We start from the raw sequence: 23,074 nt of genomic DNA, 5'->3' as shown, positions 1-23,074 counted from the left end.
TATTTCTTATGTGTAAATAACCACAGCTGCATTTCCATCTCAGTTCCGTTACCTTGGGCGTGCAGAGCTACTACTGTTCTAACCTGTGCAGGCTACATTAAGCAAATATTTTCCCAAGTTCTCTAACTACTGTCAGCCATGTTCTGCTGCATTAGCCATGGGCAGCCGTCAGCCATTTTGTGCTGCTCAATCATGGGCATCCCTAACACTGCAAGTCAGGGTCACAAAGCCAACCAGATTCAGGCCTATCATTCTATTTAGTCAAACTGATTTAAAGTTAGGAACCTCCCTTCTTGAGGGCTGGGAGAGGCATTTAATGTTCAGATGAATCATGCAATCTTTTGAAAAGTATCATTTAATAGTGTTGTAGACTTTCTGAAAAGCACACATTTTGTTAGTTTGATACAATAATAGGAGAAAGTGAGGACTGCAGATGTTGAAGATCAGAGTCGATAGTGTCAAAGAAGTCAAAACAACAAGAGAGAAGTCAAAGGCTTCTCCAGCACCACACTCTTGATTCTGATACCATGATAGGTCTTGCAAAGCAGTACTGTGGCAGAATTAAATAAAATCTGAGGATAGCTCGAGATGGTAAAGAAAGTAAACTGTAGCCTCTATGTATTGTCAACAAAAAAAGGCATAATGTCCATTGAAAGAATGCACTATTTTCTTGATTTGACAGTAGCCTGCTCTGTGAATGGTATATGGGATAGTCTGTTAGCATGATCTCATCTTGATCTGGGGTGCTTTCAAAATTGCTGCTAGCTTCTGCCAATTGGTGAAAGGAATTATATTGTACTCCCAAAGCATCGTGATAAAGTTAACTTTTGTAATTGTACTCTGTGCTTGTGTGTTTTCTCCATAGGTTTTTGTGACCATGAGCACCTAGAACAGGAACAGCCTGACTCCACTCAGTAAGTTATACCTGACTCTGTGCCAAACTTGATTTTAATGCATTCAAGTAGCCATGTTAGTGATGGTTAAATCAAAAGGACAAAGTTGCATTGATTTATTTTCTTCTGAATATAGATATACATTCCTGTAAGTGTAAATTGAAAATGTTAATTGGCAGTGTCCCTGCAGAAATTCCTAGCTATCAGCAAAATTTTGGTGGAATCTCAGTGGAATCTTCCATTAGCAGTATTTCTCTGTGATGCTACTGGAAGATCCCTCCAGGATTTTTAATGCCCTTTCTTCCCTAGCCCCTTTAAATTTCAGTACAGTTGGATGGACGAAGCTTTTATTAGCTTGCAATTGTGATGTAATGAATGAGTCCTTGATATGGTGGCCTCAAAGTTAAATGTAATTACTTTCTCACAATTTTGAATGCTAATTAATTTGATTGAGTGCCGTTATTGCTATCTGATTGGATGGCATATGTTTCTTAATGTGTAGCATTTGTAATTCTGCGAATTCTAGAATCCATTTTCAGTTCTTACATCAAAATTAAAATTCTGATACACTCAGTGACATTATATCAGCATGAAAAGGTAACATTCTGAGGAATGTTTACATCAGCACAAAATAATGAACAAATGACTTAGCCCAAAATGTTGTCCGATGCCGGTTGTGTGATAAGTAAATTGCACTTAACATCATGGCCTTTGAGCTGATTAAAGTGTACTCTCACCTATCTTTTTGTCAGCTCTCTGTCCTCCATTCCAGTAGAAAGCCCACTCAGTCACACTTTATCATTATAGTATACTAATGAGCATTTTATATTTAAAGTGGCATTTTACATTCTGATCGCATTCTCAACTGATACATAAGTACTCTCTCAAACTTTAGCTCAGATTTTCACTCCTGAGTTGGATAAGTCAGAAGAAACTCAACCAGATGATGGGATCTTTGTTCCAGAGTATAGAGGTAGGGAAGGGTTTGACATTTTGGGCATAAGGTAAAAACAATGACTGCAAATGCTGGAAACCAGAGTCTAGATTAGAGTGGTGCTGGAAAAGCACAGCAATTCAGGCAGCATCCGAGGAGCAGTAAAATCGACGTTTCAGGCAAAAGCCCTTCATCAGCAATACAGGCTGAAGGGTGGAGAGATATGTGAGAGGAGGGTAGGGGTGGGGAGAAAGCTGAAAATGTGTTGCTGGAAAAGCGCAGGTCAGGCAGCATCCAAGGAACAGGAGAATCGACGTTTCAGGCATAAGCCCTTCTTCCCCCGTGGGGATAAAGTAGCATAGAGTACAATAGGTGAGTGGTGGAGGGGATGAAGATGATAGGTTAGGGGGGAGGGTGGAGTGGATAGGTGGAAAAGAAGATAGGCAGGTAGGACAAGTCATGGGGACAGTGCTGAGCTGGAAGTTTGGAACTGGGGTGAGGTGGGGAAAAGGGAAACGAGGAAACTGTTGAAGTCCACATTGATGCCCTGGGTTGAAGTGTTCTGAGGCAGAAGTTGAAGCATTCTTCCTCCAGGCATCGAGTGGTGAGGGAGCGGCGGTGAAGGAGGCCCAAGATCTCCATGTCCTCGGCAGAGTGGGAGGGGGAGTTGAAATGTTGGGCCACAGGGCGGTGTGGTTGATTGGTGCAGGTGTCCCAGAGATGTTCCTTAAAGCGCTCTGCTAGGAGGCGTCCAGTCTCCCCAATGTAGAGGAGACTGCATTGGGAGCAACGGATACAATAAATGATATTGGTGGATGTGCCGTAAAACTTTAATGGATGTGGAAAACTCCATTAGGGCCTTGGATGGAGCTGAGGGAGGAGGTGTGGGCGCAGGTTTTGCAATTCCTGCGGTGGGAGGGGAAGGTGCCAGGATGGGAGGATGGGTTGTAGGGGGGCGTGGACCTGACCAGGTAGTCGCGGAGGGAACGGTCTTTGCGGAAGGAGGAAAGTGGTGGTGAGGGAAATATATCCTTGGCGGTGGGGTCCATTTGGAGGTGGCGGAAATGTCGGCGGATGATTTGGTTTATGAGAAGGTTGGTAGAGTGGAAGGTGAGCACAAGGGGCGTTCTGTCTTTGTTACAGTTGGAGGGGTGGGGTCTGAGGGCAGAGGTGCGGGGAGGGCATCTTTAACCACGTGGGAAGGGAAATTGTGGTCTCTGAAGAAGGAGGCCATCTGATGTGTTCTGTGGTGGAACTGGTCCTCCTGGGAGCAGATACGGCAGAGGCAAAGGAATTGGGAACACGGGATGACATTTTTGCAGGAGGTAGGGTGGGAAGAGGTGTAATCCAGGTAGCTGTGGGAGTCGTTGGGTTTGTAAAAAATGTCAGTGTCAAGTGGTCGTCATTATTGGAGATGGAGAGGTCCAGGAAGGGGAGGGAGGTGTCAGAGATGGTCCAGGTAAATTTAAGGTCAGGGTGGAATGTGTTGGTGAAGTTGATGAATTGCTCAACCTCCTCGCGGGAGCAGGAGGTGGCGCCAATGCAGTCATCAATGTCGCAGAGGAAGAGGTGGGGAGTGGTGCCGGTGTTATTACGGAAGATGGACTGTTCTACATAGCCAACAAAGAGACAGGTATAACTGGGGCCCATACAGGTGTAGGCCCTTCATCAGGGGAGGGGTGGTTGGTGCGAGATGGACTTAGGCTTTCAAACTGTGGCTACAGGTTAAGATTTCCAAAGAGCATAGTTTAAAAGTCTTATTTCAGTGCTAAGGAATGTAGCCCAGCAGTTCATTTGTAGTTTGTTTTTATTCATTCTCGGGATGAGGCAGCACCACATGAAAGATCATTCAAATGTTTTTTGGTTAGACTAGATTACCTACAGTATGGAAACAGGCTCTTTGGCACAACAAGTCCACATATTGTTAACATTTTGTTAACATATTGAATGCTGTCTTCAATACATTCTCCTTTAGTTTTTAATCTGAACATGGTTCCTGAGATCTATGATGGATACTGAGTGAACTGAAATGGAAGTTATAAGGTTTAATGGTGGTGAGTTATTTGGCATTAAGTTAACATAGACGATATGAAGGAGTATTGTAGATTGGTGGGTTGCAGGAATTGGCATAGTTACAACATGGGGAATTGGTCAGGGGGTGCGAGAAACGAGGACTGCGTGTTATAAAATGTAGAGGTGATGAGCTAGTAGTATTATCACTGGACTATCAATCCAGAGGCACAGGCAATATTACGAGAACTTGGTTCAAATCTCACCATGGCAGATGATGGAATTTAAATTCAATATTTTTTTAAAAACCTGGAATTAAGAGTCTAATGGTGACCGTGAATCCATTGAGAATTGTTGGAAAAGCCCATCTGGTTCACTAATGTCCTTAGGGAAGGAATCTGCTATCCTTAACTGGTCTGGCATAACTGTGACTACAGACCCACAGTAATGTGATTGACTCTCAACTGCCATTGGGGTAATTAGGGAAAGGCAATAAATGCTGGCCTGGCCCATCCAGACCCATTCCCCTATCCTGAATTTTTTCCTGACTAATGCACCTAATACTAAACACAATTTAGCATGGCCAAATCACCTAACCAGCACATCTTTGGACTGTGGGAGAAAATCAGAGTATCCAGAGGAAACTCTCACAGCCACGGGGAGAGTATGCAAACTCCACACAGACAGTCACCCGAAGCTGGAATCAAACCAGGGTCTCTTGTGCTTTGAGACAGCAGTGCTAACCACTGAGCCACTGTGTCACCCCATTTTAATGCACTCAAGTATGTTAATCCCTTTATCCACACAAAAGAGCTCTCCAATTCCTATCAAAAACAAGCTTATTCTTTAACAACCTCTTTGAACTGTCAATGAAAATCTGCTCTTGGGGTCCCCTGATGAGTTAATTGGGGGCTGTGGAAAGCTGCTAAGAATGATTAATGACACATAAGCCCTGGGATAATGTCGGAAAACATCTATTAGAATTGCCAGAACAGAGTTTGTTCTATGCTCATTCACATGGGCCTCCTTTTCTGAAAGGATTTAAATAACTTCACAGCTTTGCTATTCAATAGAACATATCCATCATTCAAGTATGTACATCTACCCTAAATTTGTACCTGTAACACAATGGTTTTAGGCCCTTGCTAATAACAAAGACAAAAAGTCTGTTTGAACTCAGCTCTTGCTAAATTCAGCTAGGAGCAAGTGAGGACTGCATATACTGGAGAGCAGAGTCGAGAGTGTGGTGCTGGAAAAGCACAGCAGGTCAGGCAACATCCAAGGAGCAGGAGAGTCAATGTTTTGGGCATGAGCCCTTCATCAGGAATAAGGCGGTTTACCCCCTTGACTCGTAAGCCTCATTCCTGATGAAGGGCTCATACCCAAAACATTGACTCTCCTGCTGCTTGGATGCTACCTGACCTGCTGTGCTTTTCCAGTACCCCACTCTCCACTCATGCTAAGTTCAGTTTGCCCATGCATACAACACTGTTCCCTTTCAATTAGCAGCGAAAATGGAATCTGTTGGAAACAGGAGTAGGATTTCCATATCTAGTTCTGAAATACTTATTTGCTGTCACGAGTCTGCCATTAAATGGATTCTGAATAGATAGCTGGTGACTGTGCATGAAGACAGATTTGTCCCCTGCATACAGTACCAACATTTGTTATGAAAAGAAAATGTATTTTCGCAGTAACAAAATATGCAATTGAAATGGTTGTTGAACTGGCCTTCCTGCCTGGACACATTTCCATGCTAGCACAGATTTAAAAATGAATATTTTTGGATTTTTGTTTACTTCTACCACTTATCTGAAGAAGAAATGGACAAGTTTCTTGTCATAAAAAAATTTTTCTGCTCATTTGGTCAATGAAATATCTGAGTTTGAAGACTAAGAACTGTTCCAGGAGAGTACAGTGAGATTTATCTCACCTTTGGATTTGCCACCTGTTCCTGACCTGACTATCTCACCCACAGAAAGAAGCTGACAAACACTGTTATGATACTAAGTAAGTTATGACACTGCTTATAGGTGAAATATCCATCTCTTGTGAACAAACACATTCAGTACTTCAAGAGCACATAACATTAAGCTGACTCAACATCTGTTGAAGTGTGCATGGGGATTGGATGAAGCTCAAGAGGCTAGTTACCTGGTGGCTGAGCCTGTAGTAAAATCAAAGAAACTCATACTGTTTGCAATATTTTCATCCAATCTGCATGTCAAAAAAAAATTAGTGTGATGTCAGGAGCTGATGCTGCAAAAGAGATCAACAAAATTCTATTCTCTACTCATACAGTTAAATGGTGAATTGACGACATATCAGCTGATATTGAGGAACAGCTGTGAGAGAAGTTAGCTACAATTGGAAGTGTGCTTTGCAGATTGAGTCCAACAACATAAGCGAACACTGCTAGCTGCTGGGGATGTTGATGAAAACTCCCCCTTTGAGGATTTTTTTTTCTCTCTTGTAAGGAGACCTGGGACTGGTGAGCAAATACTTTGGGTAACAGGCAACTACTTGAAGGAAAACAAGGTTACCCGGGCCATGTGTTGGAGCATTTTCACTGACAGAAGAGCCTCTGTAATAGGGAAAGTCAAAAGATTTGTAAGTAAGGTGAAAGAGCAACATTCTGACATTCCAGTCACCTACTGCATCCTCTACCCTGAAGCTCGTGGAACCAAAATAATGCAACCAGAGTTATGTGTATTATAGCAAGCCATGAAAATTGTGAATTACATAAAATCATAGCCATTGAAATCTAGTTTGTTTGATATTTTGTGTGTGGATATGGTGACTGAGCATCAAAGTTTACTGTTACACACCAAGGTGGATGGTTATCAGAGGGGAAAGTTCTCTCCTTGTTCATGAGGTCCTGCAAGTACTGACGGCTTTTTTCAACAATGCATGGACTTCCTTATAAGGAGTTGCTTTCTGATGATTACTGGCGAACCAAGTGATATTTCTTTCAGACATTTTCAGCCATCTGAATAAACTGAATACTAAAATGCAGGGAAGAATGTGAGGATTCTGACCATCACAGATGAACTTGAACGTTTCATTTTCAGTTAGTTGGAGATTTGCTTGGCTGCTGAAAGCTTGTAGAGGTAAGTCTTAGATGAAAGTCTTCCTCTAAAATCCAAAAGGGTAGATTATCCCTTTCTTCTGGACTGGAGAGAGAGAGAGACAGCATGTGAGAACCATAACTATTTTGCTGAATTGCATTTTTGCCAAAGGCTGCGCTTGTGGAACGCTGCCTATATTGATATAGTTGATGGTTACAGAAAATATTGTCTGTTAAGTATTTCAATAGAGTTGAAATTATGCCTTTTTTCTGTATTTTAACTGTAATAATAAAGTGTGTTTTGATGAAAACCTATTGGTGGACGAATCAAATCACATCTGGAGCCCATAAATAAATATAAAAGTTAGGATCTTCCAAAACTTTGGAAGATTTTGGTTTGGTCCATAACACTGAATATGAGCTTCACTTAGTTCACTGTCTTCTGCTTCATCACAAACTGATGTTAAAAGAATGCACAGAACACCTAGAACTATGGATGGATCACTCAATGAAAGTGAAATTTGGAGAGGTGCCTTTGTACATGTTTTGGCCGACTGTAGTACATGAATAGCTGACAATCTCTGACTATGGTATTGCAGCACAAATGCCATTTGCAGCAACATGCCTCTGTGAGCTTGCATTTTCAACACTGGTGTATATTATGAAAACAACAAGTTTGTTGGTGGAGCAGGATTTGTAGAAAGCACTCTCTTCAATTCCTCCCTGGATCAAAAGACTGCGCACACTGGCAGACCCAGGTTTCCTCCTAACCCAATAAATTGCAGTTTAATCTACTTTGGGTTTTGCTCTGATCCATTATTGATGAATAGTTAGAAATAGTACAGTTGAGCAAATTTTGAAAATGTCTATTTGTGTTCATAGTTGTCATGATTTGGAGATGCTGGTGTTGGACTGGAGTGTACAAAGTTAAGAATCACACAACACCAGGTCATAGTCCAACTATACCATGATAGTTTCATATGAAAGAAGTGAAACTTTCATGGTATTCGAACAGATGAAAGACTCAACAAACAATCAAGGTATTTTTCAATGTACAATTTCAGTTGCATCACACTGTAAACTTTTGCTATAAATTCTGTGTCTTACAATTGTGTTACAAATGAAGGCGCAGCACTCCGAAAGCTAGTTCTGGGATCTGACCTGTACAGCAGTATCATCACCTGGAATAATGATAATATTTTAAATTCTGTGAACCTCCAACTTCATAATTATTGTTTGTTAGTAATTTAGCTGAAAATTCTCCAAACAATTGCAACACTTTTCTTTTTGCTGTAAATTAGGAGAGATTAATAATGGTGCCAATAAAACCATTTTTAAATGCCCCACTAATTGATGGTTAGTTCTGTGTAAAGAATTCTAGACATCATTGGTAATAAACCTACAGTGCAATTTTATGAATTTGTTCACATAGTATGATGTGCATGCTCTTCAAAAAAACATCTGGATCTTGGGAAACCTCTATAATTTTCATTTTAATTAAATTTAGTATCGGAAAGTTAGTGGAGCATAGGTACCTTCCTGAATTATTAATATGTGCTTGGAGAGGAGGGGGCATTGGAGAGAAAGATGCCCAAGTTCAAAGTATTATTCCATTTATGTTTACAAATCTTTTTTCTAATACTGCACGATTGGTCGAGTAGTTAGATGCTGTATTCTCTCAGATTGCAGAAAATGAATTCTTCCTTACCCAATTATGTAATGAAGTCATGAGTCAATGTCAGCAGATTAAAATGAGCTCTCTACACTTACAAGATGCCCTTGTGGGTCTTGATTCCCTCAGATTTTCTGAGACTAGTTGTGTGTCACTGGGTTTCACAGGGACTTCATCAATTTTCTTGCTTTACATTCCTAATGTTAAAAGATTTCCTTTATAAAGTTGATTATATTTGGATTGTACAAATGGAACATCTGCACATCGTAGTCAGATTTGACCTTGCATTCTGTTGTAAACATTAAGGTGGCATCCTTAGTTTGGACTTCAATTTATTTTTACTGTGTTGCTCTTTGTTGTAATGAATTGCAAGCTTCAAAGGATCAAAGAACTGAAGTGATGTTTTTCATGACTGAGGTAAATTGCTGTTTAGCACCATTGACTAAACCTGAATAACTGTTTTAATGGCTTTAAAATTGTGGCTAACGATTCAAAATCACTGACCAGCAAATGCTCACTGATGCCACTTATATGTAAAACCTGCATTTCTAGGCTGAGCATTGCAACCACGAGCATGAAATGGCATTGAATAGTGTTTCGCTAAAGATCATTAGATTCTGTTCCTCTTTTATCTGAGTAGTTTATTGAAAAGCTAGAGTGTGAAATGCCCTTATTCAATATGTAACCATGGCTTTTCAATCTAATCCTATTGCAAACAATCTAACCTACGGCTGACAAGTAAATAAGTCTGTCTTTAATGTGACATCAGTGAAAAAAGAGAAGAACAGGTGGATTGATTTTCATTGCTTCTATTGGACAGGAATTGTGGGGTAGAACTCCTAAAACTGGAGGCTTCATTTGGCATCAGTTAGTTATCCATTTCCTAATTTTTGAGGGGCATTCATGAGCATGATATAATGATTCTCGCACAGGCCAACTCAGATAACTACTTGTTGTTCTATTACTCATGTTGGCATCTCATGATATCCATGTGATTCTGGTATTTGTTTTTTGGAGTGAATGTATATGAAATAAGCATCATACCTTCTCTGTCCATTGATACCAGGCTTACAGTGACTATAGGATGGACCTGAAATTGACCCATGGTTATTTGACAACAGAGCTTGGGAGAGGTGTTTGTAGGAGATGCCGATCACTGGTGCCTGGTTCAATAGCTAAGTAACCTGTCAGTTAGGATAGTAGTCTCGAAAGTAGGAATTCTGGAGTGTTGATCTTCCTGATTGTCAAGCTGAGTAACAATGCAGTTATTGGCCAGTAGGATGCGCCAGATTCCCCAGTCAGAGAAGTTCCTTTCCTCCTCACAGCATATCAGCCTGACAATCTCCTCCCATCGTTTGGATTGTGTGGATGGCATCATAAATCCATTTGCCACCCCCTCCCCCACACCCGCCATTCGTACTTGCATTTGCACTCTCTCTCTCTCCTTTTCACTCTCGTACTCAGTCTCACGCTCTATCTCCCACCCCAGGCCCCACTTCCTATCCTAATCTCCACCATCTCTCTCAATGGCAAGTGGTATAACTCCAGGCCAGGAAAACATGCTGGAATCCTCAGCCAGTATGAGTTGTTCAGCAGGTGAGTGGATGGAGATACCACAATAGGTTCATAGGTTTTCCTTATTTCATGGGTGCCTTTGTTTCTGGTTCCACATATGTTTTCTGAGGTTTGATATTGCCAACCAAAGTCCCTTCCTAATGACGAGTGAGAGAATGAGTAAATGAAAAGAATGGGAAGGTGGAATGGAGGGTCAGATTGCCAGCATCCCTCCCTCCCTCACTCTCAATGTATGGGTGGGATGGAGGGAGAAATCCTGGAAATCCATTCCTAATGGCATTGTAGGTCAACTCACAGCAGATGAACTGCAGCAGTTTAAGAAAGCAGCTCACAACCACCTTCTCAAGGGCAACTAGGGATAGGGAATAAATGCTAGCCAGCCAGCCAGCGATCTCATATCCCACAAAAAATGAATAAATAAAATAAACTTTTAAAGATCCAGTTTGATGGATGCCTATATGTAGAAACACTGTTTCCTCCTATTCTTCCTCTTCTCTCAATTTATTGTTTGGATTTTGTTTTTTGGCTCAGCCAGTTGTATATGTTTCCTCATGCTCCGTTTTTTCCAATCACATTTAGTGTAGCGCCAAAGCAGGTTTTGATCAGCTGTTGTTGAGTTCCTTGCCGTATGGGCATGGAAGGTTCACAAATAATCTGCCTGCTTTATGGATGGCTCCCAAAAAGGCAATTTCTTTGCTCCATTAGAAATGAAGTGCTGTATATGCCCAGTACGTCTCGTAGCATCTGTACTGGGAGAAAGAAAGAGATCAGTGAATGCTCATCGGAAATGCTGTAGATTGTGGATCTGAAACATTACCTCTTGCTATTCCGTAGATGCTGCCTGGCTTGCTGTGTGTTTCTAGCACTTATTGTTTGTATATCAGATATCCATTGCCAACAGCACTTCGCTGCCTTATTATATGTTCCATACCAAGCATTTCTATGTGTGGTTGATATCATTTTTAAAAAATTCATTACTCAATGCAAAATGTGATTTTACATTTGGCAAAGCCTACTTGTATAAGTAAAAAATGCACAATATTGAGGGTGAATTAACTTGCGCTAATTTACTGAAAGATGTTGTAATTTTTATACTTGGAAGTGAAAATAGGAGTTCTGCACCAATAGAAAGTGTCACTGCTATTTCAAGACATTTCATTTTGTTTTCAGTTTGTGTATCCAACTCTTGTTCATTTGTGAGGTTTAAGTCTTTTTAATGTTGCTGTCTGGATATTGCATGAGATCTGTTTCAAAGAAAAACAGATGGTAGCTTAACATGAAGACCAAGTTGTGTGTAATTGTCTGACAAAGGCAAAGTTGTAAGATGTGCCATACTGGAATATGGGCTTTCAATATGCGTCTGTTCATAAGGCTTCGAGTACAAAAGCCAAATTGTTTAGCTAAATCTGTTCCATTCTGCTGTTGCTGTGGTTCCCAACTATTGGAGAGTGTTAACAAGCAGGGTTGGTTAGTGCAAGAGGTGAAAGCCCAGGAATGGGCAATACAACAAGCCCCATTAATGTAGCATCTGCATCTAAACAATCAGTCTTGGCCCTGTATTCTTGTGGTATCAACTATTTTAGATAGGAACACGATAGACAATATTTAATGTCCCTGTGAAAATCTGATTTGGATGTTAAAGCTGTGGTAATTGAATGGAGCAAACTGCTTTATTTTAAAATCTTGCTTCCTTTAGTTAATTGTTGATATCAATTATCATTCCCATTTTCTGATTATCTGTCTTGATTGGTACTTTATTCTTTGACAAATACATACATAAAATGTGCACTATTGGGTGAACTCTGCTATCCTTTGCATGAACATTAACTGCCTGCTCAGAATATACCAATCATGTGACATTGAAAGAGTAGAAAAGTTCTCCCAATGTCTTAGCTCATGTTGTTCCTCCAATCAACAGCACTAACTAAATTATATTACCATGTGTATGATTGTTGTTTTTGGGATCTTGTTGTGCTCAAATTGACGTGACTTCAATTCCAAGTTGCTTCAGTGACTGTGAAGCAATTTGAAATGTGCAAGTTGACTTTTGATGCAAGCTTGTTTCTTTCTACAAAATGATGTCAACTTTTTAAATGGCAAGCCATCTCAACAATTGGCCTTTGAAGTCTGAGGATTTTTACTTCTGATCTTTCAATTCTTCATAATCATTACCCAAATATGTATTTTGGTTCCTTTTGGGTTTGATATTTAGTTGCAGATATGGGAAAATCACATGAGTTTCATTTACTCCAGTATTAGTGAATGTTATTCTGTAGATTAAGGTCCCTGTTAGTGGGGTGGGGGGGTAGGGGTGAATGGGGGTGAGGTTAAAGTGCAGCTTGCTCTGACTTGCTACTGATTGTACATAGAAAAGAAAACAAAGCTATAATAAACTCTCAAACACTGCATGATATAATGGGACCGTCGTTACAGTTGAGCAGTGATAGGACAGAATGTTTGAGATATCCACCAGCTGTTACCACAAGAGACCTGACTTATGTTCACATTTTGACATCATTACCTTTCTGATTGAGTGGCTACATTGTGCATTCTCAGAGGCTTGCCAATTGGCAGGTTTGGGGGCAATGTGTGAGTATGTAGCAGCTCCATCATTGACCCAGTTAGTTCAACGAGGTACAGCAATTCTGCTCGAGGACTAGCAAGGGATCCGCTCTTTCATTCTTCATAAAATTCATTTGTGTAACTTTTTATTGAACTTGCCTGGAATATCCAGCAGGCCTCCTTTTTAAAGATGGCTGGTTAGGTTGCTCAATATTAAGCACCACTGTGTGGATGTTATGTGAGGCATCATTCCCCTACTGTGTTTCTAAAAAATATTCACATAAGAGGGATCCATGTTTTAATGGATTGTTTAGGTTCCTATTTCTGACTCCTGTGCATTTATAGGGCCACACCAGAATGAAAGCAATATGGAGATCAGCATAAATGGTCAGTAACTGCTGCTGCAATTATCCAAATGCAATTACCCCTTTCCTCCTGGCTGCAACACCAATATTCATCTCCTCTGTGTTTAACATGTATCCAGCCCATGTTCTGGGCTATAACTAGGTAAGATGCAGTATATCATCCAAAATCTATTTTTAGAATAGATCAGGTAATTGTCTTCCCTGCCCACTGGTAGCACTTGTACTTCCACATCAGAAGATCAATGGTTCAAAGTTCCCTCCAGGGAATTTGTACTGTCACTTCAGTGCCTCATCAGTGCCTCTGAACCACTGTCAGAGATGCTGGCTTTCAGGTGTCATACAGAAATCTCCTCTTTCCTTTCTGGTACTGGTAAAATGGCACTAAAAAGAGGAGAGTGCAGACATCCCCTGTTCAAAGTGACTGAAGCAAAATCACAGAACTGGTATAATGCAGGATGGGGCCATTTGGTTCATTGTCCCTGCACTGGCATGTTAAATAAGCATCACTAGCCACTCCCAATCTCCTGCATTTCCCCATATCAATACACATTATTTTTATCCAAATAATCATCCAATGCTCTCTTGATATCTCAATTGCACTTGCCTCCACTGTACTTCTAGGCAGTGCATTCCATGCCCTAACTACTCCATGAAAATTTTTTCTTCACTTTATCCTTGCTTTGTTTTTAGATCATTTTGATTATATGACCTCTTCTTTTTGTCCCTTTCTGTGTTTGGGAATGAGTTCTCCCTATCTACTCCATCCATCCCACTCATGATTTTGTAAAGCTCTATCAGATCTTCTCTTAGTCACCTTCAATCCAAAGAGAAGAGTCCTAACCGCTTCAATCTCTCCTCAGAATTGAACTGGAACTATTCTTGAAAACTGCTTTTGCACTCTCTCCAATGCATTCACATCATTCCTATAATGCGATGCCTACAATTGCATCCAATATTCTTGCTGAGGTCTAACAAGTGTCTTATAAGTTAATCTCCCTTCTGTTGTACACTCTGCCCTTGTTAATAAAACCAAGGATATCATTAACTTACTGCTCTCTCTCGACCTGTTTGACCATTTCAGTGATGTGCATACACGTTCATCCAGGGCTTTCTGCTTCTACACTCTTAGAATTGTATCCCCAATTTTATGTTTTGTTTTTCAAAGTTCCTTCCCCCCACCACCCAAAATGTATCACCTCACACTTCCTTGCATTGAAACTGCTCCACTTATCTGCACACTCCAATAATTTGTTTGTATCCTTCTAGAATTCTACACTGTCCTCACAGTTCACATTGCTTCCCAGTTGAGTAATATCTGTAAATTTCAAATTTGCTCCCTATACACAAAGATCTATATCATATTAAAGTAGATCAGGAAAAGCAAGTGTCCCAATACCAACCTCTTGTTCAGTCAATCCTACCCAATTCTATTCTTGCTCCATTTAAAGTCTGCTGTCTTCCAGTTGATTTTTCTCACTCCAGATTTTTGCATATTATTCTATACTATCATCTGAACCTTAAGTTACAATGAGCACTCTCTCCTAACTGACCCTTGATCTACTTGACCCCCCACCATGTTTCTAAGGGGAAGGTCCAACAATATATCCTTTCTTTTTGGATTGGAAGCATATTGCTGTAGGAAGCTCTCCTGTATGCAGTTCAGGAACATTTGCTACTTGCTATTCTGTGCACTACAAATAGCCCAATGTATATTTAGATAATTTAAATCTCCCATTATAAACTATTCTATAACTATTTCTTTAGAATTTTCCTGTAAAGTTGTTCTTCTAAATCCTTTGCATAGGTTTATGGTCTGTAGACTGGCAAAACCAGCTAAATTGATTCTGTGGAAATTGTAGAGATGCTAGCCACAGGCTTTCAGCCTTTCCCAGATTCAGTGCGAGAAGACTGAAAAGTTACAAATGTTATGAGCTTGTTCTCCTGTAAGGCCCTCCTTAACTGACATTACCAACTCTCCTCCATTCCTTCCTTTTGTAAATTTTATAAATACCCAGGAATATTTTACACCCAGTCTTGTCCTTGCTTGAGTCAGGTCTCTCTTCTTATCGTAACATCCAAATTCCACATGACAATATGTACCTCTTATTCCCTAATCAAATGCATTCACATACATGCAGAGTAGCCCTGTTTTAGACATCAAAACAGCTTAATTTGTTATTTATCTCAATGCTTTGCACAACCTTGCAAAGTCCATAAGTATGATTTCCTCTATTGCATTTTAGGCTATGCTTCAAACATGCTTAATTTTTTGTGAAGCTCTCTATGACTTCCAGAGGTCATGAAAGCTGCTACATGACTGCAAGATCCCTTGGATGATTTCAGAAATTCAAATTACTCACTGTTGAATAACTGAGCAAGAATTTGGTTGACAACAATTTGTCTGATCTGTCACTGTTGACTACTACTGTTACATGTCCACTACGCTCTGATTAATTTCTAAGTGTTGTATTGTTTGTTACAAATGCTGTAATTCATGCAGTTCACTAAATACTGTGTCCTCTGAAGATCGTTGTTTTCATTTCAAGTCTGTTTTTCAAAGTTTTTTTTAGCATGCATTTTTTTGTAACTTTCTCATGTGTGAGACAAGATTGTAAATGGCAAAAGTGAAACTGTTTCTGAAGTTTGATTAGCAAAACAGAAAGTTCCATAGTTGGTTTGTAACATGTGTTTGTGCCTCTTGCACGTGAATGCACTGAGTGCTTGGGTATCAGGCTAATAAATATTTACACTGGCAAAAAGATAATTAATGCATTGTTATTCCTCATTGGATTTTGGCATTCTGATGAGATCAGTGAATTTCCATCTGGATTTCTGTGAAGTTTGGATTCCAAACCATAGATTTGTTACAATTGGGAACAAATAGAATGATTGAATATACAAATATGTATTTAAAACAAAGATTTAGCAATCTTTATGACAATTTGTACTCCATGACTCCAGCAAAGCCAAAAAGATGATATTTCTTGGTATATTCCTTTTCCCAAGGTGACTGGAGGAAAACAAGCATCCTCTGAGGACAACTCTATTTCATTGTTTGATATTGAGAGTTGCACTATTATATATACATAATACTCCAGCAATGTTTTGTCTCTCAACAGGTTTGTAAATCTATCAAAAATATTATTGCTTCCTAAAGAATACTAGGATTTAGAATGAAAAGTTTGTATTGAGTTAGTCTATTGGCCCTGAGGTTAATAAGACCTAAACATAGTCACGTGTGTGTGAGTCAAGTCAGAAATATTGATAAAGTAGGGATCTACCAAATATAATGATAGGATCTCTATCACTTCTTTCTGCTCCATTCCCTTTGCAGCAACCAATGACATTAAAAGACTACTACAAGGCCATCTGGTTCTTGGTTGAAAACATCATTTACCAACGATTTTGTTACAAAATGTGATGGGGATTAGTGTGGTATTTGCATACTCATCAATTGCATTTCATGTTTTTTTTTCAATCCTGCTGTCATTCCAGATCAGCTGCAGTGAGTTCCAGATTGTTTTCTCTTCTGAAGAGCTTCCATCTACAAGTCCTAAAATATGACTTTTTTTTTCCCTCAAATGCACAGAACAAAGCAACCCTGGTAGACTCATCATTTCAGCCTGTCTCAGTCCCATGAAACTTATTTCTTGCTACTTTTTACCCCTTGTACTTTTTACCCCTTGCCCAGTTTCATCCTACTTACATCCATGGGCTGTTGTGATTCCCATTGAGTTTTTCCTCTCTACAATCTCTCTACCTCCTGGATTTCAATCCTTTCCAAAATCCATCACCCACCAGGAAATCGTGAGGACTGTCCCTTTTGGTTTTGAATGGAACCACTCATCCACCACAATCTTCCTGTATCGGATGAAATCTGTTCTGCCATTGAACAACATGACTATTCACTTTTGTCAAATAAATTGTTATTTGGGAAATCATTTGGATTGTAGATACGAGTGTGTTTTTTTTTCTCCTAATTGTGTCAGACCCTTTCCCTCTACTTCTTTATCCGGTACTTGTAAGATTTTTCAGCTTCCTACTCTGACCGTAAGCCAAGAAGGTAAGGGAGTCAAATTACGCCATTCAGCCCATCAAGTCTGCTCAACCATTCAGACATGGATATTATGTTTCTGAACCCAATCCTCCTGCCTTGTGACATAACTCTTGATCCGCTTACTAATCAAGAAACTATCTATCTCTGTCTTAAATACACTCAATGAATTGGCCTCCATAAGCTTCTGTGGCAATAATTTTCACAGATTGGCTAAAGAACTTGCTTCTCATCTTGGTTCTAAAGGGTCACCCCTTCACTTTGAGGCTATGCACTCTGATTTTAGTTTCTCTTGCGAGAGGAAACATCTTCTCCGAGTCCACTCTGTTCAGGCATCTCAGTATTCTGTGTCTTTCAATCAGATCCTCCTCTCATTCCTTCCATAGGGGCAGACCCAGACTCTATCACTCTTCGTATTGACAAGCCCTTCATCCCCAGGATCACTCTTGTAAACCTCCTCTGGACCATCTCCAATGCCAGCATATAATTCCACAGATATGGGCCCCAAACTGCTCTCAACATTCCAAATACACTCTGATCAGAGTACAGATCTACTGCAAATGTTTATATTGGAACTAATTTCTAAACAGGACTGACATTGCAAGGTATCACAACTTTTTCAGTTGTCCTCCTTTCACTGATGTCTCCTAGAATTTGTTTGATTGCTGTCAGGGGTTGGGCATTTCTCTATTTTTGTCACCCCTTAATCCGGTCCCCTGTTTTTCTCAGTTTCTCCTGGAACATTGCATTGTTGACTGAGGGACAGGCAATCCATTGAATGCATAAGATGGACTAATACAGCATGGGGCAAATCTGCTGGTCATTTTCTTTCAAACAATAAAAGACATGGGATGTGGGCATCATCCTCCTAGGCTTGCATTTATTGACTTTGAGAAGATCATGGCAAGCCTCACTTTTGAACAACTGCAGTGTCTAGTGTAGGTATACCCACAGTGCTGTTTGGAAGGGAGTTCCATAACCTTGACACAGCGACAGTCAAGGAATGATGATGGAATTTCAAGTAATAATGTTGTGTGGCATTTTTCTTGTATGTTCTTATGAGGAAAGCTGGTTAGTCTGTGTGTTAAGGTAACTCCACTGGTGAATTAGTCTGCAGCTTGGGTAATCTTCATATGATTCCTCATAGAGACTGCCCCTCACAGAACCCCTCTCTCAGTTCCAATGGACAGCACCTATTAGAATGCAAGCAGAAACAGGCAGAAGTTTTTGAGAAGTGCTATTCTCCATTCATGTTTAGTATAGTTATAAAGGAAACTATATGTAACAAAAATGCGAATGCTGCATTTTTGTTAGAATCAAATCTGCAACATCATGTGCTTGTTTCAGTCAAAGACCACCTTGTTAATACAAAACAAACCCATCAAGCCAGATTTAGTCTGGGAACTGACTTGTCAAGTAAAAACATTAGCTGTGATTGGAACAAGATAGATTGTAGCAAGGTGTTTTTGGGAAGGTTTGGGTTTTGAATTTCTTACCAACAGGCAGTTTGCTCGAGGAACGTTGAGGGCTAGACAGAATTTTCCAAGGTGTGAGGAAAGAACTCTGCACCAAGAACTGACAATTGTCAGATATCAAGGGATGTTCTTTGATTGAGAATCACTCTGAGTTGGAGGGTTCAGCTAACTCTTAGCTAGTGGAAGGATTGCAAGATATTTTAGATCTCCATGAGGACTAAAGAGAGTTGAAATAAATTCTCAAGAGCTGTGACACACCTTGGTTTGTGTCCAGAAGGAAGGAATTTTAAGGTTTAACGTTCCTATCTATAAAGTACAGGGTAATGAACTAGTTTTTGCAGAATTTCAGGTTTAAACTATCTTTTACAAAATAGAGTCTTCAGCTTGCAGTATAATTATTTTAGTTAATAGATAGGAGTCAAAATTTCTCAATCAAAGTTGCTGGTCTCCACTGAGATCAGAACAATATGAAGTCTTAGTATAAATTAAGAGTTTTTGATAGCTTGTGAAAAGATGATTTTACCAAATGAAAGAAGAAGTCAATGAAGAAGATAAAGACATGATTGATCAGTAAAACAGTTATCACTTTCTTTCAGTTTCATAAATATAGTTAAGAGAAAGTGTGCTACACTCACTATACCAACAATACTTGCAGAAATTTTAAATAAACGTTCATTTATTTTAGTGTGCCCAACATTTAAATTATGAATGGTTATCTCCAATCTTGTATTTTCTCATTTACTTTGGACCAATGTTTTTCTTCATTATTAGCAAGCCCTCCTGTAGTGTTGTGCATGGTAAGGCAGAGAAACCCTGCTTTGTAACAGTCAGAATCTTTCTGTCATGGACTGGGTAACACGAAGGTCACATATTTACAGTGATTGAATGAGACACTATTAATTAGCTTTCTGGGTCTTTTATGGTGCTTTGGAGACTGAATTCAGTGACTGTGCCCATTATTCCATTGACCTTTACCTATGTATTTAACTTTTATCCTTTATCAGCTTGATAACTGGGACTACACAGCAAGAGTGTGCACAGTGTGAGAGACCTTGATATTTTGTGGTGCTGGGTCTGATAGCATTGGAGTTACGGAATGTACAAAGTCTGACAGCATTGCTTTACAACATCCTAAGAGATCTTCCGAAGGTTTCCAGACAAACATTAAATCTGCTGTTTGAGTTTGCTTCTTAAAAGTATGCCTTGTGTCTTTCTCTCCCTCTCATATTTCTGCTGTCACTCGTTCATTTAAAATGTTTAGATTTCGAGTGACAGTGTTAGATGACAATAAATCTTTTTCCATTAAAAATTGAACTCCCTTTTCATTTTAGAAAATAACAAATTAATATCAGGGAGAATGACAGATTCCATTCAGAATTGCTGTGACATTACTGCAGGAGTTCCTCAAGCTTGATCTGGACAGATTTACCAATAACTTCCTGATTTATCAATACCTTTCTTGTTCCATAAGGCAGGAGGTGAGCAAATTCTGCCGTGATTACTGCTTTCAATTGCAACTTCTCAGATAATGTAGGGATCTGTAGTTACCTGCATCAAGACCTACTTAACATTCAGACTTGGGGTGATAAGTGACAAGTAACATTGATGCCAAATAATGACCATCTTCAAGAGAATGTAACCACCTCTCTTTGGCTTTCAATAAGATATCATTGCTGAATCATAATCATCAATACTCTGAGTGTTATTATTGACCAGAAACTTAACCATAATGTGTTTACAAGAGTTTAGATTAGATTACTTACAGTGTGGAAACAGGCCCTTCGGCCCAACAAGTCCACACCGCCCCGCCGAAGCGCAACCCACCCATACCCCTACATCTACCCCTTACCTAACACTACGGGCAATTTAGCATGGCCAATTCATGCTAAATTCTGGCCCGCACATCTTTGGACTGTGGGAGGAAACCGGAGCACCCGGAGAAAACTCACGCAGACGGGGGAGAACATGCAAACTCCACACAGTCAGTCGCCTGAGGCGGGAATTGAACCCGGGTCTCTGGCGCTGAGAGGCAGCAGTGCTAACCACTGTGCCACCGTGCCGCCCACAGAGATCAGAGATTGGGTATTCAGTGGTAGATAATTCGGTTCTTGACTTCCCAAACTCTCTCCACTATCTGTAAGGTACATATCAGGAATATGATGAAATACTTTGTTTACCTGGATTAGTTCAACTTCACCAACACATGAAATTCAATGTTATTCAGGAGAAAGCAGCCCAATTGAATGGCATTCTTTACACACATTGACTTCCTCCGAAATGATTGCATACCATTTACAAGACATACGTCAGTATTTTCACCAAGGCTTCTTTGATAGCCCTTTCCAAATTAATGTTCACTGTCACTAGATGGATAGTGACCTTACTGAATCGGAAATATGTTATTTTACAGAATCAAGGTCCTGAAACTTCTTAAGAGCAATATGACTGGAACTGTGCCACAGACTACATTAGTTAAAGATGATAGCTCACCACCAACTTCTCAGCACAATTGTATGAATAATAAATGCTGGCTTTGCCAGTGATGCTTGCATCCTGTGACTGAGTAAAGAATTTCTCAAAGTAGCTTCCTTGATTCCAATAATGGGTGACCCTTTTGTTCATTTTCATCTTCTTTGAGTCTCATCTAGATTATTTGAGGAAGCTGCCAGATATTCAATGAATACCCTCAGATAATATACAACTCCTCGAAACTTAGATCCACAGAATCAAACTGGAAGGTCAGGGAGAAGTGCATTAACTGAGGAGTCCAAGTGACCAAAAATCAGCTTCAGCATCCTGGTGCGACTAGAAAGAGTACTCCATCTGTCACTGGTTTCACCACCACCTGCACACCCTTCCACCCACCTTTTAATAAAAACAACTCTCTAAATATACATTTCCTGATGAAATATTGGTCTATATTTCCTGATGGCCAGGTATATTATTGTTGCAGCATAAGTGGGAGTTGCATGTGGCAACCCTACATTGTTTGGAGTGGTTATTTCATTGCAATGGGGAATCTAAAGGGGTTTGCAATACTCACATAGTTTGTTTCCATCAACTTGTGAATCCAAAACTCGGGAGCACAGCATCAAGATAAGAATTTGAGGCTTCAGACGAGAAAAGATTTCTTCATTCCTGAGGGATGTGAATCTTTGGAATTCACATCCCCACTGAGTTGTGATTGCTCTGTCATTGAGTACACTCAAGGCTGAAGTATTGTTACAAATCTGACAGCCTCAGTATTCCATGAAACATCCTGAAAGTGTGAAAGTCCAATTGAATCACCAAAATGGTTAAATTATGTTACTTGTACTGATTTGTGGAAACTTAGACTATATCGCCTTTAAACTCCAATTTACAGAATTCCTACAGTGTGAAAACAGGCCATTCGGTTCTACCAGTCGATATCAACTCTCTGAACAGCATCCCGCCCAGACTCACTGCCTGCTCCTCTATCCCTGTAACCTTACATTTCCTATGGCTAATCCACCTAATCTACACATCCCTGGACATTATGGGCAATTTATCATGGCCAATCCACCGAACCTGCACATCGTTGGGCTGAGAGAGGAAACCCACATAGATACGCAGATGTACAAATTCCACACAAACAGTTACCTGAGGCTGGAATTGAATCCAGGTCCCTGGCTCAGTGAGGCAGCCGTGCTAACCACTAAGCCACCATACTGAAAATATTCATGCGCAAATGAGCTGCAATGGGACATACATTAATACAGATTAGTTATGGGTGGAAAAAAAGGCAAAAAAAAACTTGTGTATCAAGATTCACAACCACAAGGATGAAATGAAATGCCTTTCTCAATTCTTTTTGATTTCTGTCGATGAAATCCAGGCACAGGCCGATGGAAGTTCCTCAGTTAGACCCAAATGGTTTATTCAGTGAGCATTCCCTTCTCTCTTAGGAAAAGACAGAGTGGGAGAGCATAGCTTCCAGCAAAACCCTTCACAACTGTCAGGGTTTGGTCAAAATATGTGGAGAAAGAATGAGACTTCTCTTTGCTTCTTGGAGCTGTCATTCCAATTCCTCAATCTGAGATAAAGCAGAAAATGACTTTCCAAAGCTGCTGTTCCTGCAGCCAAATGCCCCTTCCACTGCCTTGTCTCTCAAAAGGAGCGAATTCATTTCATCTTTCTCGAAACAGCTTTGCTTTTCCAAAGATCACATGACCTTTTTTAAACAACAAGTGAAGCACAACACCATTCTAATTTTTAGATTAGATTCCCTGCAGTGTGGAAACTGGCCCTTAGGCTCAACCAGTCCACACTAATCCTCCAAAGAGTAACTCACCCAGACCCATTTTCCTCTGACTAATGCACCAAGCTCTATGGGTAACTTAGCATGGTCAATTCAACAGACCTGCACATCTTTGGACTGTGGGAGGAAACCAGAGATTCCAGAGAAAACCCATGCAGACACAGAGAGAATGGGCAAACTCCACACAG

The 23,074-nt window shown here is 40.1% G+C and overlaps 1 protein-coding gene across 1 annotated transcript in view; it reads left to right on the top strand.

Moving 5' to 3' along the window:
* pcdh15b (protocadherin-related 15b) overlaps positions 1 to 23,074 on the top strand; it is a 1,519,471-nt gene that overhangs the window by 604,991 nt on the left and 891,406 nt on the right. Inside the window, exon 5 of the mRNA XM_072557866.1 lies at positions 866 to 914. The gene's annotated coding sequence lies outside the window, so the exon portion shown is untranslated. The remainder of the gene's footprint in view (positions 1 to 865; positions 915 to 23,074) is intronic.

Source organism: Chiloscyllium punctatum, chromosome 38, assembly GCF_047496795.1.
Source record: "Chiloscyllium punctatum isolate Juve2018m chromosome 38, sChiPun1.3, whole genome shotgun sequence".
NCBI classification, from domain to species: Eukaryota; Metazoa; Chordata; class Chondrichthyes; order Orectolobiformes; family Hemiscylliidae; genus Chiloscyllium; species Chiloscyllium punctatum.
The sequence above is the reverse complement of the archived record's forward strand: the minus strand, read 5'-3'. Positions and strand labels throughout refer to the sequence as shown.